The 16,825-nt window shown below is 37.7% G+C and overlaps 1 protein-coding gene across 1 annotated transcript in view; it reads right to left on the minus strand.

Moving 5' to 3' along the window:
- MYO16 (myosin XVI) overlaps window positions 1-16,825 on the minus strand; it is a 369,554-nt gene that overhangs the window by 273,725 nt on the left and 79,004 nt on the right. The window lies entirely within an intron of this gene.

Consider the following 16,825-nt stretch of genomic DNA (forward strand, 5'->3'; position numbering starts at 1 on the left):
TAGAGCCAACCAAATGGAATCTTCTGATGGAACTGTCAGATACTGAAATCTTCATGTGGAAAACAATCACAAATGCGTCTTTGATTCAGTTAATCCTAACATTAGTAGCATTAGCTTGAAGTTAAGATTCCTCTTTTGTTGTTACTGTTAAATCTGGTATATTTACTGACAATGCAGTTAACAGTGATGCTCTTTTCTACTATGTTCACTTTTCCGCTGAGAAAGAAGACCAAAACCTGCTGCTAGTTGCTTTTCAGGAAACAGTTCTCTTACAAAAGAGGACTAGTGTATTGTTAGATAATTGTTATTGCTAGAGTCCTTGGATGTGAATCCACATCAACTGATGATGTACCCACTAACTTGCCCTAAGACCCTTTGACAGGGTACCAAATCACTTCTGATTCTCATGTTCTACTTTATCTACATACTTAAATTTTCTTCATGTGGGAGCCAGGTGTCCAAATTCGTAATTTCTAAGGACTTTCAGCAGTCCAGATGAGATTTTTTTCTCCTTAGTTCGATGGAAAAGCTCTTGAAGGGGATCAAGTCACCTTGGGCACTAAATACCAAAATTAAGCGCTACTGTGCAATTTTAATTAGGCCTGCTTTTGTTTACTTACTTTGCAAGTGCAATTCCAAGTGTGTAATTATACCACCAAAAGACCACTACTTCATTCAGGGAACTAGCAGAGCAGTCTTGACTAAATGACCACTTTGTTTTCTGCTTGTTGCTTGACATATGTTTAAACTACTGAATACCATTCAAACCATGCTCTGAAGACATAATTAATAACTTCTTGACAGTCTTTTGTAAAGCCCCCATTATAATAGTGCATAAATGCTTCACGACTATTTATTTTCATTAAAAAGAGAGGGATAAAGGGGCATTCTTATCTACATTCTGTACTGAAGAACTGAAAGATAATTATTTTCTTTTTAAATTACTAGTTCTGGGTGTCCAATTCAAGAATTCTATATTCTTTTCTTGAATGTTTTTGTTTTGCTTTAAACGCATAGTATTCTATAAACTATTATGTATCATGATACCATAATAAAATATTAGGAAACTGATAGTCCTAGGCCTGAATGTCAATCACTCTGTAAGTTATATCTATTACATTATCTATTTATTCATTATATTGTTAAATGATTTTGTATTATAAAGCATATATTGTATTCTATTTGTACTCACTATGAATTAGAACCCAAGGTCTCAAACCAGACTTCCCAAAATTGAGGAGCATACATCTATACAGAAAGTGCCCAGAGTGACTTCTTGAGAAACTCCATGACAGAAGCAGGCAAAAAATACAGTTCTAGATGTCAAGTTCAGTCAGCTTCTTTTAACATAGGCTATCCTTTCCCTCCCTATAATTTCTGCTCTTTTCTTAGAACGCCCTTCCAGTTAAAAAAAAAAAAAAAAAAGTTGTCAAACTACAAAAAAATGGAAACAAGTATTGGCTTGCACTAAGCCAAAACACGAACCCTTTCTTTTTGCATGTCAAAAGCCAACAACTCCTTCTGTATAACAAAATTTTCCATTTGACCTTAAATGATATGTTTCATTTCTGAGCATATGTCAGAAAAGACAAGAAAATGAAAGGGTAACTTCGTAAAGCTGCAGAAGATCTAACTTTATTCTGCACTTCAGTCCCAGTGTTCAGAGAATTCAATCAAATAGAAGATGTACACTCAGACCCTCCTCGGCCCAAGGCAGTTTGTGACTGCATCTCCTTTCTCTCACAACAGGACTAGGGAATGAACAAACTTCAAATATTCCTTATCAGAATTGTTCTGGTTTGTATAAAATACATCAGCACCCATCCCTTAAGCCCAAACAGTACTTTTGGCTTGGAAGACTATACCCCAACACTTCTGTGTATAGTGCCTGCCAGTCAGGCTCACAGCCTCAGAGGGAAAACCAGCTTGCTGCATTACACCATGTTTGACAACAAAGCTAAGCGTCCAGCTGTACAAGAGTTTTACAAGAGATCTGTCCCTTCCTTCTCTTATATAATGGAAGAAGCAGCAGCCATATACTTGGGCTCTGACAGGCTACACCTGAAGTTGCTGTCTATAGCTGGAAAACTCAGCTGAGGGTGAAAACTGTTGCTGTTCTTCTAGTCTTAGCCATAAATCAGTGCTAGTTCACTGACAACAGACTTGAAAAGTATCTTTGCTTTTCCTCAGCTTAGCTTCCACTCTTAGGAGGAACTGCTAGTGTTTGCTGCCACAATCATAACTGAGACTGGTGCAAGCTGTAGGACACCTTTACTGTCACTGTACTCTGCTCTTCCAGGGTGAGAAATCAAACAAATTAGCTTAATGACTTGGTCAAATAAAGCATGGCAAAGATGAATTCATACAGCCAGCTTCCAGTTTCAGAAAGGACGTGGCTGGCTTAGAATCCTTTGCCTCTCGACTGGACTGGCTTTCAGCCTGCGTCAGTGTCTGTCTATTTGCTCCGTGAAGAACAGTACTTGACTGCCAGAACTGATCTCACATAGTGGTTTCCAGTGTGTGTGGCGGGAGTCAAACAATTCAGGCAGATTGAAGTCTCTTAATGCACTTGTACAATGGTCTCAGATGAGAAGCACTGACCTGCAGATGGGATTTTATTCTCTCAGAAAATCTAGAACCTGATACATCTCAAATGAGATCTGTACCTGCCTACGGATATAGTAGCTGCAGGTCAGCAGCCTTGTTAGTTTAAGCCTGGATTAAACATCATAGTACAGATGCAGACAACGGCAGACTCTGAATCAATATTTCAGATGATAATCATTAAGGCATGTAACATTCAGTCCCAGTTTTAGAATCAGGCAGATCTCTGCTCTGAGTGGTGGCCTACTGAGCATGGGGAACTGCCAGTGGCACAAGAGGCAGAGTTACGTGGCTATTACCCCAAGAGAGACAGACTCAAACCCAGAAGGGTTATAGACATGCTTCTGGAGGAAATATTGGGGATCACTTAATGCCACTTTGAGCAGGTGGCTAATCAGCGACATCAGATCAGGTAACCATGTCTTATCTAGCAGAGACTTGAAAACCTCTGTCAACTGATTCTCCAAGTTCTCTGGGTAATCTGTTCCAGTGTTGCCTCCTATCAAAAATGCCTTGGTTTTTTTCAGTGGCCCTTATCCCTGGTTACTACTGTCACTACCAAGAAGAGTTCAGCTTTGTCATTTATGTAATGTTCTGGTAGCCTTCTGCTGCCCTCACTCCAGTTCCTCAATGTTTATCTTACACTGTGGTGGGGGGGCAAGACTACACACATACTTGCAGGCATACTTTCACTAGTCCCGAGTACAAGCAGACAATGACTTCCCTAAATCTACTGGCCACAGGCCTAATATAGCCTACTATGTAGTTTGCCTTATTTACAACCAGCACGCGGGGCTGGCTCCGACTCAACTTTGTGTCCACTGTAACCCCTGCATCCTCTTCAGCAGGGCTGCAGATCAAATCAGTCAGTTCCCAGCCTGTATGAATGCATAGGATTAGCCTGTCTCAGGCATGAAAATATGTACTTCCTCTGCTGAATTGCCCAAAGTTTCTGTTAGCCCAATCCTCAGGATTAAACTGTATCATTCAAAGTATGCCAAGCACTCTGTCCTAATCGAGCACTGCCAACAAGCAGCCACAGCTTCAACTGTAAAGACAACCTCCAGGAAAAAACAGCTGCTAAACACAACTTTATTAGGCGGATGTAAACTGTTGCTGCTTAGAGACTGACAACTCAGCTACAGCCAGGCTTGAAAGCGAAGCTGTTAAAAGCCTCCTAACGGGTAACATGTGTCTCAGGTCTGCCCATCCTTTTCTTTCCCACATATATGAGAAAACCAGCACAAACCAGCATATTGAACTTATACAAGAACCTTGTATGGAACCCATTCAAATAGCAGAAGATATATGGAAAACATTATCTCAGCCAAAGTTGGTTTTGAGTATGCTAGTCAGGAGGCAGTGTGGTAACATGAGAAAAGGTTTGTGGGTAGGGAAAAAGGTTGCCTTCTGTATCAATATGCGTAAGAGTTTATATCTCATTACTTAAGATATCATATTTGAAGATTATTTCATGTGGTTCTTGCTTCAGTCTATGACAAACTACAGTTATGTAAAGTGATTTGATAAGGTCGCTGTGACTGTCATGGTTTATGGTTTAAATGAATTATCACTGGATAATTCATTAGCAGTGTCTCCATCAAAACACTGAAAAAGCTTACCAGGGTATTTATTATTTATTTAATGAGATGCCCTGGACCAAAATTACTAGAATAAACACAATTGTAGGTATGCATCTGGTTTTAAGGTCTGCATCTTCTATATAAGTACACATATAAAAGCCCTTATGAAACACTGAAATATAAAAACCAGAGATCCCTTGATCACGTTAGTTATTACCTAGCATAGGACACAGGAAGTTACTACCACTGCAACTGAAAGGGAAGAAAAATGTTTCAATGATGCTTGCTGCTGTAGAGCTACCTCACTGACTGGGTCCACCCTGAATCACTAGAAGAAGAATTACTACAAAACAATCTGTTCATAAAACTGTAGCGATTTACTCACAATTGGACATAGTGCCAATTGCATTACAACATAAATTACGAGCTTGATTTCAGTACAAGAAATTTCTGAGTAAAGAGGAACTGCTCACTTTGAATTGTCACTGGTTCTCACTGTGAAGGTGAGGACTATTTTGTGGCACTACAAGCTCTAGTTCCTGAACAACATAAAGAGCTTGGGAAGGATGATGCCACACAAACAGAGAGGAAGAATGTGATTACTACAGGCATTTTCTTCCATATCCTGCAGGCGATTTGCACCCAAATAACTTTACAGCATGTAAAAATATTTTGCCATACCTCTTTTCAGAGACCACATTGTTAGAACTTTATACTTCCATTTCTTTATGACTTATGTCACTTTAGTCACTTGATCTAGCATTTAAATTGGAAGTCTAGTTATCCTAAAAAAAAAAAAAAAAAAAAAAACACCTCAGAGAATAATTCACATTGCCTGGGGGTAATTACACTTCTGTCTAATCTGGATCACACGTCAGGGCGGCATTTCCAGAATGTAAAGCTGGATGCCTATATACATGTTCACACAGGCACTACAAAAAAGTTTCCAATTGTGCTCATACATACTGCATTTTGACTTCTCATATGATATAAATGTATGTTGTGATTCAGAGAAGTAAGTACTCCTGGACCCTGGGAATAGTGTGTTTTGCAAAATACAGCAAGTTAAAACACTTGTCTCTTCATCAAAGGCACACACACACAGCCACATTGCTGACACTGCCTAATGCAGCAAGCATCTCAAATAAGGTGACATGGAATTACGGTGCATAATGTTTAAAACTACAAATTTGCAAAAACAAGACACACGCTTACCTCTATTTTTGTAAACATTCATGTTGATTTTGATGATATTTTAAACAATTAATAATTAAACTTCTGGGTATTTGAAGGACTATGGTCTTTAGAGCACAGAAAAAAAATGTATGAGGCTTAAATTACCTGGAAAAATGGCAATTTAAGATTCTGAGAATGTAGTTACTTGAGACTGCTACCTAAACAATACTCTTTAAGCATCTTGGTCGTATTAAAGGAAAAAGGGAAAAAAACTCTCTAAAACATACACTTGTCTTTAGCTTGGTTCCTGTGACACTTCAGCTCCAGTCTTGGCCTGTTCTTGCTAAACATACGGTATCAGTCCCTCTTCATACACCTACAGTCTAATTAAGATGCCTGAAATCATTCTGAATTTCAGAAAGATAAAGTATTTGAAGATTTCAACAACTTCAGCAAACTGTTAAATAGATTCGCATTCATTAAATGAAAAAAAAAAAAACAACAAAGAACATTTTTTTTTTTAATAAATACTGTACTATTACACAACACTTTCAGAGCTGGGTATCTAAACGTATTCACAGCACTAACAAAGATACGCAGGAAAAGAATGCAGTGAGCAGCAAGTGCTTTGGCACTTACAGACCCAGATACATGGAGGGTGTAAATCAGTCCAGCTTCATCTAGCTCCAAAGGCTGCATTAATTTACACCACAAGCTTGATAACAGAAATCAGACCAGAAACTAGAGCCCTGACCCTTTAATAATGTGGTTTGCTTTTGTATGCAACTACTTTACTATACGTGATGATTTTCTGCTACCAAAAATGCATATTATTTAAATTTATTATATTTCATTAGAAATATTAATTTATTAGTATTTATGCAGCTGAAATGAATGCCATATGAAATCAGTGATACAAATACAATAGGCTAACTGAAATTACAGTGTCTGGACCACAGATCAATGCATTTTTTAGAGGTGCCTTCTTCAGAAATCAAGTTATTATGTATTGTCTACTGATCTTCCAGTTTCAAAAAGAAATATTTCTTACCCATAGAAAGGACTAGATTAATTTAAATCCATCTCAAATTGCAGTGTTAAGATCTCTATCAAAATACCTGGATTTGAAAATCGTTTGTTCAGCACAGGAGAAATTACTTACCATTTGAACAGCCTCTCTATTACATTTATTAAGCTGTAACTGAAGTGCAATGCTTGTAACCACTCAGCATGATTTTAACAGCTAACGCGTTTTCATCAGGTCAGCAGTGGTCTGCTTACTGTAGTGATGGACCTAATCCTTTCTTTTTTTCTTGGTTTCCCTCCCCACCCCACAAGCAAATAATCATAAGGGAACAATATAAACTATTTACCTTGTAAAGAATGTAAAGAATTCAATTGATGCCAAGTCTTCTGAGAACAAGTTACATTTCAATAAAGGAGCTGATGTGCTTCCCCTGTTCCTGGCTCCAGAGAGCTTCTTTTGGGTGTAATTACAAAGGTGGGGCTCTTAAATGACAGGATACACAAAGCTTCCTTGTTTTCTGTTTAACATCCAACTCTGTACTGAAGAGCCATCCTAAGCACATTCAAGCAACCATCCTCTTATAAAGCCCTACTCCTGTATGCTGCTCTTTGAGAGCCTTTCTATGTGACTAGACTGGTAAGCAGTCACAACTGCAATCAATTTCCAGCTTGATACCAAGGAAAAGTTACTTATCAGACACTATTAATCAACTCTACAGGCCTTCTAATAGACTTTATTATCTATCTATCAGCAATTCAGTGAAGTTACAGCAGCATTCTCTAAAAATATATTATATTTAAATCAAAGAATCTACCAATTTGGGATCTTGTCTTCAGAGTGATAGAAGAGAGCCTGAATAATAATGAATTCAATATAACAGAAGGCTCTGCATTGTCATTTGTGATTATGTCATGTAGCAGTTTGTAACGTATGGATATTTTATGTACTAGGTAAAGTAATTAACTGCGTGCCAGCCTATTCAATAAATGCAGCCGAACTGCCTACCCATGCATTGGCCTTCAGAGTAATAAAACACAGGTTTCAAAAACATGAATAAGCAGGTCTTAACATTTTTTACAAAAAAAAAATAAAAATAAAAATAAAAAAAAAAAAAGGATCATTTTCTTTTGCCTGCATTGAAGCACAGAGAACACACTGGTCTGAATGGTCTGAGAGGAACTGTGTATATCCCAGAGTCCTAATCTGTGTATCACATCTAGAAACTACAAGAATGGAAGCAAAATGAACAGACGCTGCTCCATTTCATACTGTTTCTTTTGGTAAAGCTGCTAACTCCATATTATCTCTACTGCTGTCATCCTCCTATACTCCCTTGGAGGATAAGACAAAGGTGCAGTCTGGATTCCCAAAAAACACAGCATAATTCAAGTAAGGTCTCCCACAAATATCAGAACCCAAAACTAAACCACCATTGTTTCCTCTGGAGCACTGGAGTTTCTAACTGAAAAGACTGCATACCATCCAAGATTAGTAAAACACATTAACTCATTCATCTCTTCTCATATAATATACCAGATAACTGAGCCCTTAGGACATGAAAGTTTATACTCTCAATGTGGTTTCACGGCTGTATTGTACCATCTTCAAATACTCCCAATGTCCAGACAATAAGACAAAAAACACTCCCTACTGCCTTTCTTGACGATAATGAATGCTTTTGAGCAACTAGTCCATGAAATCTGGGATCCTATATGCCCTTACCAAAAAGAAAAAAAAATAAAAAATAATTTAAAAAATTTAAAAAATAATTAAAAAAAAAGTTGATTTTGGATACCTCTATTCTAGTGCGTAGAAGAACGGCAAGAAGCAATCTCTGGCTCACCAGTTAAATGTTATGTACTGGATCATGTTTGCTTGGTGAAGGTTCATGCAGAGCAAAAATACTTATCTAGACTGCACAGCACATGGTCCTGATCCTCCTGTGATTATCATGCTGTGCTGTTGTGCTGTCAGACATAATTATTTTCTTTTCTGCCTTCTAAATTTCAGTGTCTGAAGTGGAGACTACACTCCAACACAGCAGAAAGGAATTTTACAATATAAAACCAAAGGTGTTCGTATTTGTTCTATTAAGTAGTAGAAGAGTAGGCATAGGCAGGAAACAGTATTTGAGGCTACAAAGTGCTCTGAAATAGACTGAAGATTGGGCAGAGCATAGAGCACATAATTTGGATGAGTTTAAACCACCCTATTGATAGAAGTCTCTAGATACCATCTGTAGCCTTTGCCATAGAGAGGGCTAGTTGGAACTCTTAAAAAATAACCAGCAAACTAAATAACAATCAGATAGCAGGTCTGGAAATTATGAGAGGAAATAAAATTAAAAGATAGATAGATAGATAGATAGATAGATAGATAGATAGATAGATAGATAGATAGATAGATAGATAAATAAATAAATAAATAAATAAGTAAGTAAGTAAGTAAGTAAGTAAGTAAGTAAGTAAGTAAGTAAGTATATGTGGATCAAGACAAAGAGGATATTCAGTATCATGCATCACGAATAGTCTAAAGCCAAAAGGGAAACAGTGGTTCATAGACCTAAGCATAAGGACTGTCAAGCACACAGGAAAGGAAATCCTGTGCCAAGTGGACTGTGGTTCTACAGGCAATCTAATCATTTACAGAGATTAATGTAAAGTAAAAGCAGATGGAAAACTAGTTTACGGTACAGCACTAACAAAAATTCTGCAGGGCCTTTGGTCACTGTTCAGTGTACATTAAGGGACTGCCATCTCAGTTTTCAAATAGCAAAAGGATTGGAAACAGGCCCTCCTCCTTTATGCAGAAAGGCAACTTATCAATTCTAGACAGTCAAATTGGAGCAGTTCAAAAGAAAATACCACAAATGATTCTGGGGCCTGAGGGACTGATTTATGAAGAAAGATGAAAAGAATTAAATATGCATAGCTTAGCTAAGCAGTGACTAAGGAAAGACAAGTTAAGAGAAATTTGAAAGGTGAAAAGGAAAAAGAAAGGTTATATAGCACAAAAACGAAGGGAATTTGGAACAGTTTAATTTAATATAGTGCAAATTTAGGCAGAGTACCAAGACAAAAATAATACACATGGAAGAGTAAAACTGCAAGATTCCTTGTTTGGTGCATTGGATGGATAGCCACACAAAAGCACCACTGTGGGCACAGCAGTCCAATGTTTCTGGTACTCAGGGCACCTCTGAAGGGCCCTGCAAAGTTATGTAAAGACAACCCTCCAGTAAAGTGGAGAACCAACTGGGAAGAATACACCACTGGCATCTGAAAGACTTCTCTCCCTTGTGCTGGGTGTATAGTTACTGGATATGTCCTAAGTAAGCCTGGGCTATAGTTAAGATTAGCAAGGATGGTTGCTAGTCTGAGCTGGAGCTTCATGGATAAGTGAAACACAAGCAAGCTGAGTAGCTGTCCTGACAGCAGAGTTTACAACAGTCTGTTAAGGTCATCTTCCACAATCTACCATCTAGCATTATACTTGTGCTCACATAACACTATAGCACAGCTGTATGGGCTCAGAGAACATAAAAAGTGTGCAGACAATCACTATAACACTTGCTTGTGAACATGTACAGTAATATCACTTCTGGGTTAAATTAAAATGGGGAGATCCAGTTGATCATTTGTCTTAAGAAGAGGAGGAAGAAGAAATTGAACAGCTTCATTTCACCTGACAAGCTGAAAAAAGCAGTGTCAATGGATGGACTTCCTGTCTACATGACAGTTCAAGTTCCTTCACTGCGGAAATAACTACACAAACATAAAAGATGCTTCAAAGCTACTGTAGAACTGAAAGCAGAAATCAAACAGAAATTATCGCAGCTCCAACATTACTGCTCACAAGACAGAAAAAGTGTCTCTCAAAACCACAATAAACCTATATATTCACTGGATATTAGGAGGAATTAAGTATATCATTTAGACTGCCTTAAGAGCTTTACTTTTCACAACTGTCTATATGATTCACACACACTACTGCTGTAACTAACATTATTGGTACTGCATCTAACAAAATCAAGTAACTGTCCAAAACAAAGCACCTGAAGAGCAAGGTATTCATTTCCTCTGCAATGTGAATAGAAAACTTCATGTTTCACATAAACTTGAGTGCTAAGGTATATACTGTTTTCCTAGAGCCTCCTGCAATAAGCTACTGAAAGACAACACTACACTTTCCACAAAGACTGAAAAAAGGGGAAATTTCTACATGTCTGCCTCTCTCCTTCCTTCTCCTCAACTTAGATGACAACATTTAATAACCTTTACAGGAGAAAGCTTTGATTCCTTATATAGTAAAAGAATCACATTTAAAAGCAGTCTATTAGCTTTCAGAATACTACCTTAATAAATTGCTCAATTTTCTGTAGATATCTTCACAAGGTCCCATATATATTTTATATGTCATACTTCACAACAGGATTTGCACTGAATGGGACCACAGCAGGACTCCACCAGCCTGAGGTGTTATGGCCCATATCTATTTCCTGTATACATGTTCTGAATATCACTTCAATCTCTTCTGAAAAGTCATACTGCATAGAGGGACATTCATAATAGGATTTATGGCCAAAGATACCAGACTCAAGATTTTTCTTCTTCCCAAGAATAACATTTTCTGTTTTAAAATCAACTATGAAGTAAAAGTAAAGCACACTTCCAAATGGAACTCCTTCAGGAATAGCTGTATTCAAGAGGCATAAGAAACTGGCAACGAATGACCAAATATTCTTTCACCTCTGCCCTGTGCCCTCCTGCCCTCAATCCTTGCCAGTTACCATTCTCATGGGCCTAAAAGAGATTAAAATGGACTACATCCCAGCTCTCTGAATCACCTTACACATAGGGGGAACATGTCATGGACAGCTGCATTTCAGTGTACAACAGCACTGGCAAGTCAAACAGATTTGGCAATACTAATTGCATTGTGTTTCTGCAGGTTATGACAGAATGTCTTACGTCATCTGTTACCTCAGGGTATGTGCAGCAGTTAAAATATTAGAACTTGAAGATTTTTTTCTAGCAGGTCTTATTTTGCTGTTGTTTACACTGAAGGCAGTTGTTTGGAAGTAAACAACTGGACAATACAACTCAAAATAAACAATCACACTTCTTTTCATTGGTGGTTCTCCTTTATGATATATTAAAAACTTGTGTTAGGATGACTCTTTATTTGTTCCAAATCAAACTAAGCTTGTGTTGACTTTGTTTATTTCTATTTGTTAGAGAACAAATTAGAATTACTTCAGCTTAAAATCTGACTTGCTTCAAAATAACCATGTTTATAATGTGTCAATTTTGCTGTAGGTGTTCATTTCATTATCCAAAAATATTTTTTCTTTGGTTTTACAACTTATGAACTGTGCAAAATTTACCATGATGCGGCATATTAATTTGTCCAAAATTAAAGAAAGAAAAGGAATTGTGATTATTTGGAGCTGATGTTACTTCAGGTGTGCATGTTCCTTAGCCTCAAAATTTCACAAACTTTATGAGGAAAAGTGGATATATTGCTATGTATCCACATCTGGAAATAGAGATGCTTGGGGATTGTTTGCCACTCTCTATTCTCAAAAATGTAATATCAGAATTCTGAAGCTTCATCCATGCTGTGCCAATATGGTGAGAAAATATGATACCTTGACCTTTACAATCTTGCTCATTTTATTTTCAGGGTGGCTAGATCTCTCTATCGTTGTCAGAATCCCCATATTAGAAGAAAAAAGGTTGAAGAGATTTCTTTATAATTTCCTTACAAGTTCACAGTAAAGTTTTCCACAAAAAAATGCTGATGATTCTTTCTCATGACAGACTTTTTACAGTGGGAAACACAATACTGGCATAAAAATTATTTTTGGGATAACTGTAATTTCCATCAAAATTATTATAAATAGAAAATATGTTTGGTCGAATACAACATTGGAAATCTTATAGCCCCCAATCTTCCAAGTTAATATTGCTCCTCTTGCTGTTATTTCAAAATATATTTTTCCAAATACCAATTTAATATAATAATAATTATATACTAAAAATAATTCTAAATAGTTGTTATTTTTAGGAAAATTGTTGTCAGTTCTTACTGCTAAGAAAGTTTTGTTTACTTGGAGGAATACTTGACAAATTAGTACACAACCAGTATTACAAGAGTGCAAAGATAACCAGGGTACTGCCAGCCCAAAACACATTTTTCTAAATATCACTTCCTATGTCTAAATACCGATGTTAATTTAAAGGATCTTTTAATTCTTTCTTGGTATCCAGCGCCAGGATCATGATTTCTAACTTTTTTATATTAAGGCAAGGTTTAACATTAGGTCAAATTAAGAAAAATTAACACTGAGTTTCTGTCATTGTCACATGAACTCAGGAACTGGAGAATAAAAATAAATAAATCTACTATGATAGCTGATACAGAAGTTCTAGCATTCACAGGTTGCAAATTATTTCCATTCTTTCCGACTGGCCTGCACCTATACTGTGAAGCAGTGAGAGAGACAGAGACATAAAAAGTTTAACAGAATTAAAAATGTTCTACCAGTGTCTCTACTTGTATCAAGGTTTGTAAGACAAAAGCCATTTGGTTTTGACTGAAGAATTAAAAAGCAGTTTTACCTAATTTTTTAGATATCCTTCATAACATCTGAATAACCATACTAAACTTTTTTTAAAAGTCTGCATTATATGTTACTGATACATCAGACTCAGATTCAGTCTGTAAAATAGAATAAGAAATACTGTGTATTGTATTAGCATTCCTTTTCTTTATTTTATGGTATAAGCTTCCCAGACAAACACCTTTCCTCAAAATCTATTTATTCCCCCAGAACTGCTTTATGGATTTTCACAGGATCTAAAAACTTCCAAGCAGTGGCTCATCACAAATAGCTGCTTCTTTTGCTCTTTCTGGACTCCCTGGAAAGATGACTCCTGCTTTTTCCTCCCAGCCTCATTTTCAACAGGCAGTGTCTCTAGGTCATGCTGGGCATCTCATGTCAAGTAATAACTTTAACCTTATGCCATAGCTCACAGAGTCATAAGCACACACAAGAAAAAATAAGTTTTCCCTGCAGCCATGTTGTACTTAGCTCTCTTATTGCAGACATAAACCATGACACGAAGAGTTAGCTGACACCATCATGAAATACCAACTTAAACTAAAGGGATGGCTGTTGAATAACGACTGGCAGAGATATCCTGCTTCTATTTACGGCTCTCCTTCCTACCACCTCCATAACTTTTACTTTGTTGTGCCTTAAGGCAGGAAACATATCCAAGAAGATATGAGAATTCTCTGGAACACCATAAAATGAACTAAATAAATTAATACTACCTCCTGCTCAATTCTGGAATAAAAGAAATCCTGTTCACGCAAAGGAGAAAACACTTCAAAGACTTTGCTAGTCCTGTCATCACTAACTGTCCTGTGTGACAGAGCACCTATGTGCCACTGTTACATGGGACATCATAAACACACACTGCCATAGACACCAAAGATTCCTGCATTGCAGACCAAGTCTCCAATTTTTCTTATCAGGATCTTCTTCTCATTCAATGTAATCTACAGCAACTCACTCTGTTGAAATACAGATGAAATTTTCACAGGCTGTCTCACAATACGAAAGCTGACACGAAGGTATCGCATGTTTCACCCACAGTATTGCCTCTGCATCCATGGGAGAATCAAGTTCAAGTCCCCAGCCTCTGTAAACTAAAACTAATGTATCATGTCACATCTTCCCTGACACCTTTCCAAGCTGTACTAGGTTCAGGTAGAGCAATCGTCATAGCACATCTGGAGCCTCAGAAGACTGGATGATGTGAGAAGGGCTGAATCCCTCGGGAAAAGCACAGAGACTGAATTTAATCTGCTAAACGAGAGTTTGGGATGATATTTTTCTTTCTTCCAAAGCATCCTACAACATACTAATGCCTGGTGAAAAGGGACAGACACCACCATGGGTGAAACACTCATCCAACTATGCTGAGAGCTCTAGTGGTTAATAATCTTATTTAAAAAAAAAAAAATGCAATGAAATGGCAAGCTACAGAAAAATGGCATAAAATTAAATAAAATGGAAATCATAACAATAATCCATAGAATTTACTCGTTTCATTCATAAATATGACAGCAATTTTATTTAAAATCTGAATTAGTGTGAAAAATACTCAAGATGACGTCTGCAAGCACATTACTGCTGGCTTTGCCCTTTCAAGACGTGTATGATTAAAGTCTCTGGCAGTGCAGACTAAAGTCAAGACTGAGTTTTTTTAGCGTAAGGAAAAACCCCCATCATATAAGGACTTTTTTTATTACTATGGTTAGGAGGCAGCAAAGAAAAGGAATAAATCAGTACAGACTACAGGATATCAAAAAGAGATAGACCAAAATTTAAATCTTTCAGTGCATCTCCTACCTTAATTTTCTTCATGAACAATCCTTGCCATGTATTCATGATGGTAAGATGATGAAGGTAGTAAGGGCTAGATGTTGGAGAGAAGATCATATTTCTATCATTTCAAATCCTGAATTAAATTCACCAATAAACACCTAATTAGTATTTCAACCCCAGATCTCTGTAAGCATTGGTCTCTAACAAAGCACAATTCAGTGTTCCATAATTCATACAAAGGAGATAAAGGAATCAGAAATGGAGATAATCCAGAAACAATGGAGGTAGACTCTGATGTTCAGATTTGATGATCCTAATATTTGGATAAATTCATTTGGCTCAGACTTGCAGCTGGCATGACTATAACTCCTTAGCAAGGTTTTAATTGTGTTTGCCCCTCTACAGCATTTGCAGCGGAAAGCAGACTCGAGTAAAGAATATAGCCTCCTGATTGAAGTGATATTTTTCTTAGTTAACTCTGCAGATCACTCAGAGGAAGTCCAGAGCACAGCTGGAAAAGCACAGCCATAACATGTAAACGATGCTATTTATGTCATAACTAGATATACAAGGGAGAGAAGACAGCAGCAAGGTGCTGCCTAATTTGCAAAATGACATTCATTTGTACAGTCTGTCACACAAATCACTGAAATAAAATGGTACCCAGTAGCTGGCAGATAACGTCGTATTCTCCTATGTACAACTGTTCTCTCTTCTAAATAGCATGCACTAGTTGATTGCCAAGGAGGAACTTCTAGCACAGACAGGGACAGCTCTCAGCAGAGATACTTGGCTGCTAAAAGGAGATGGGCACTAGCAGTGACAAGATGAGCTGCTCAAAAAGGCAGACACGTGTACAGCTTCCGCTTCAATTGCTGCCAGAAGAAGACTACATGACGATGGCTGCAACAGGCCTTGTCTTATTCCAGAGTACAACTGGGATGAAAGACCCTACCGGGCACGGTCCCAGACAATCTGGCCTGACTACACAGCTGCCCCTGCTTAGAGCAAGAAGGTGGACAGGAGACCTCTCAAGGTTGGATCTTTCCAACCTGAAATATCCTATGACAAGACAGTGACAGTATATCTCATTTTCGCAACCTCCTAGTGGGAGCAGTGCACTGAAAAGATGAAATATTAGTAAAACTGTATTAACAACGTAGGAGAAAGCTACAGCCTTTCTAAACTCAGATCTCCACACTTAATCTCTGCAGAGATTAAAACCAAAGTGCAAGTGCTTTCAAAGGCCAGGCACATAGCACTACAGTTCATAAAATGGTAGCTTTAAAGCGCCATTTATTTGTATCTTTTAGATGCTTCTCTCTCCAGAGCGGACCAAGAGACAGTGCTCTGCAAACACACATCCTCTGGTTCCAAGTCTTTCCTTTCTGATACAGAAATCATCAGTGAAATAATGGATTAAAACCAAAGTGGGGTGTGACAAGTCAAATCCCAGCCTCTACGAGGTTCAGCAGATCTCAGCAAATCTCAGAACATCACTGGTGCAGACATCCTGCACGAAGCCCTGGCCCATATCTAATCCCAGCTGTCTGCCAAACACAAACATCAGCAACACTATTGGCATGTTAAGTCAAATGGTAACACTGAGGGGGATTACAGAGGAAGTATTTCTCTTTCACTAATTACATGTGGACATGTAAGCACTTCTGCCTATTCTGTATGGAGAAGCACAGGCAGTAAAAAGCCCTTCTGGCAAGCTACAGCCAACAAGCACCATTGTCTCCTAAAGCACACTACTTGGAAGGAAAAGTGCTATGGGGTAAAATATCCTGATTTAGTGAGAAATCACCAATTACAAAATTCCAAATTTGGAAGAAGGGAAATAATATTACCACAGCTAATGTCATGCATTCACCTTTCCTTCTGCTATGTTTCAGTCCTTCATTCATGCCCTCTAACCAATGCAATGAACATTCCAATTAGTCATCATTTGCTTCCTTTTAACAAGAGAAACCCATAGTCATTCTCATCTCTTTCCAATTAAGGAACCTATAGTTTCACTGTAGAGTTACA

Source organism: Lathamus discolor, chromosome 4 (assembly GCF_037157495.1).
Source record: "Lathamus discolor isolate bLatDis1 chromosome 4, bLatDis1.hap1, whole genome shotgun sequence".
Classification (NCBI taxonomy): domain Eukaryota; kingdom Metazoa; phylum Chordata; class Aves; order Psittaciformes; family Psittacidae; genus Lathamus; species Lathamus discolor.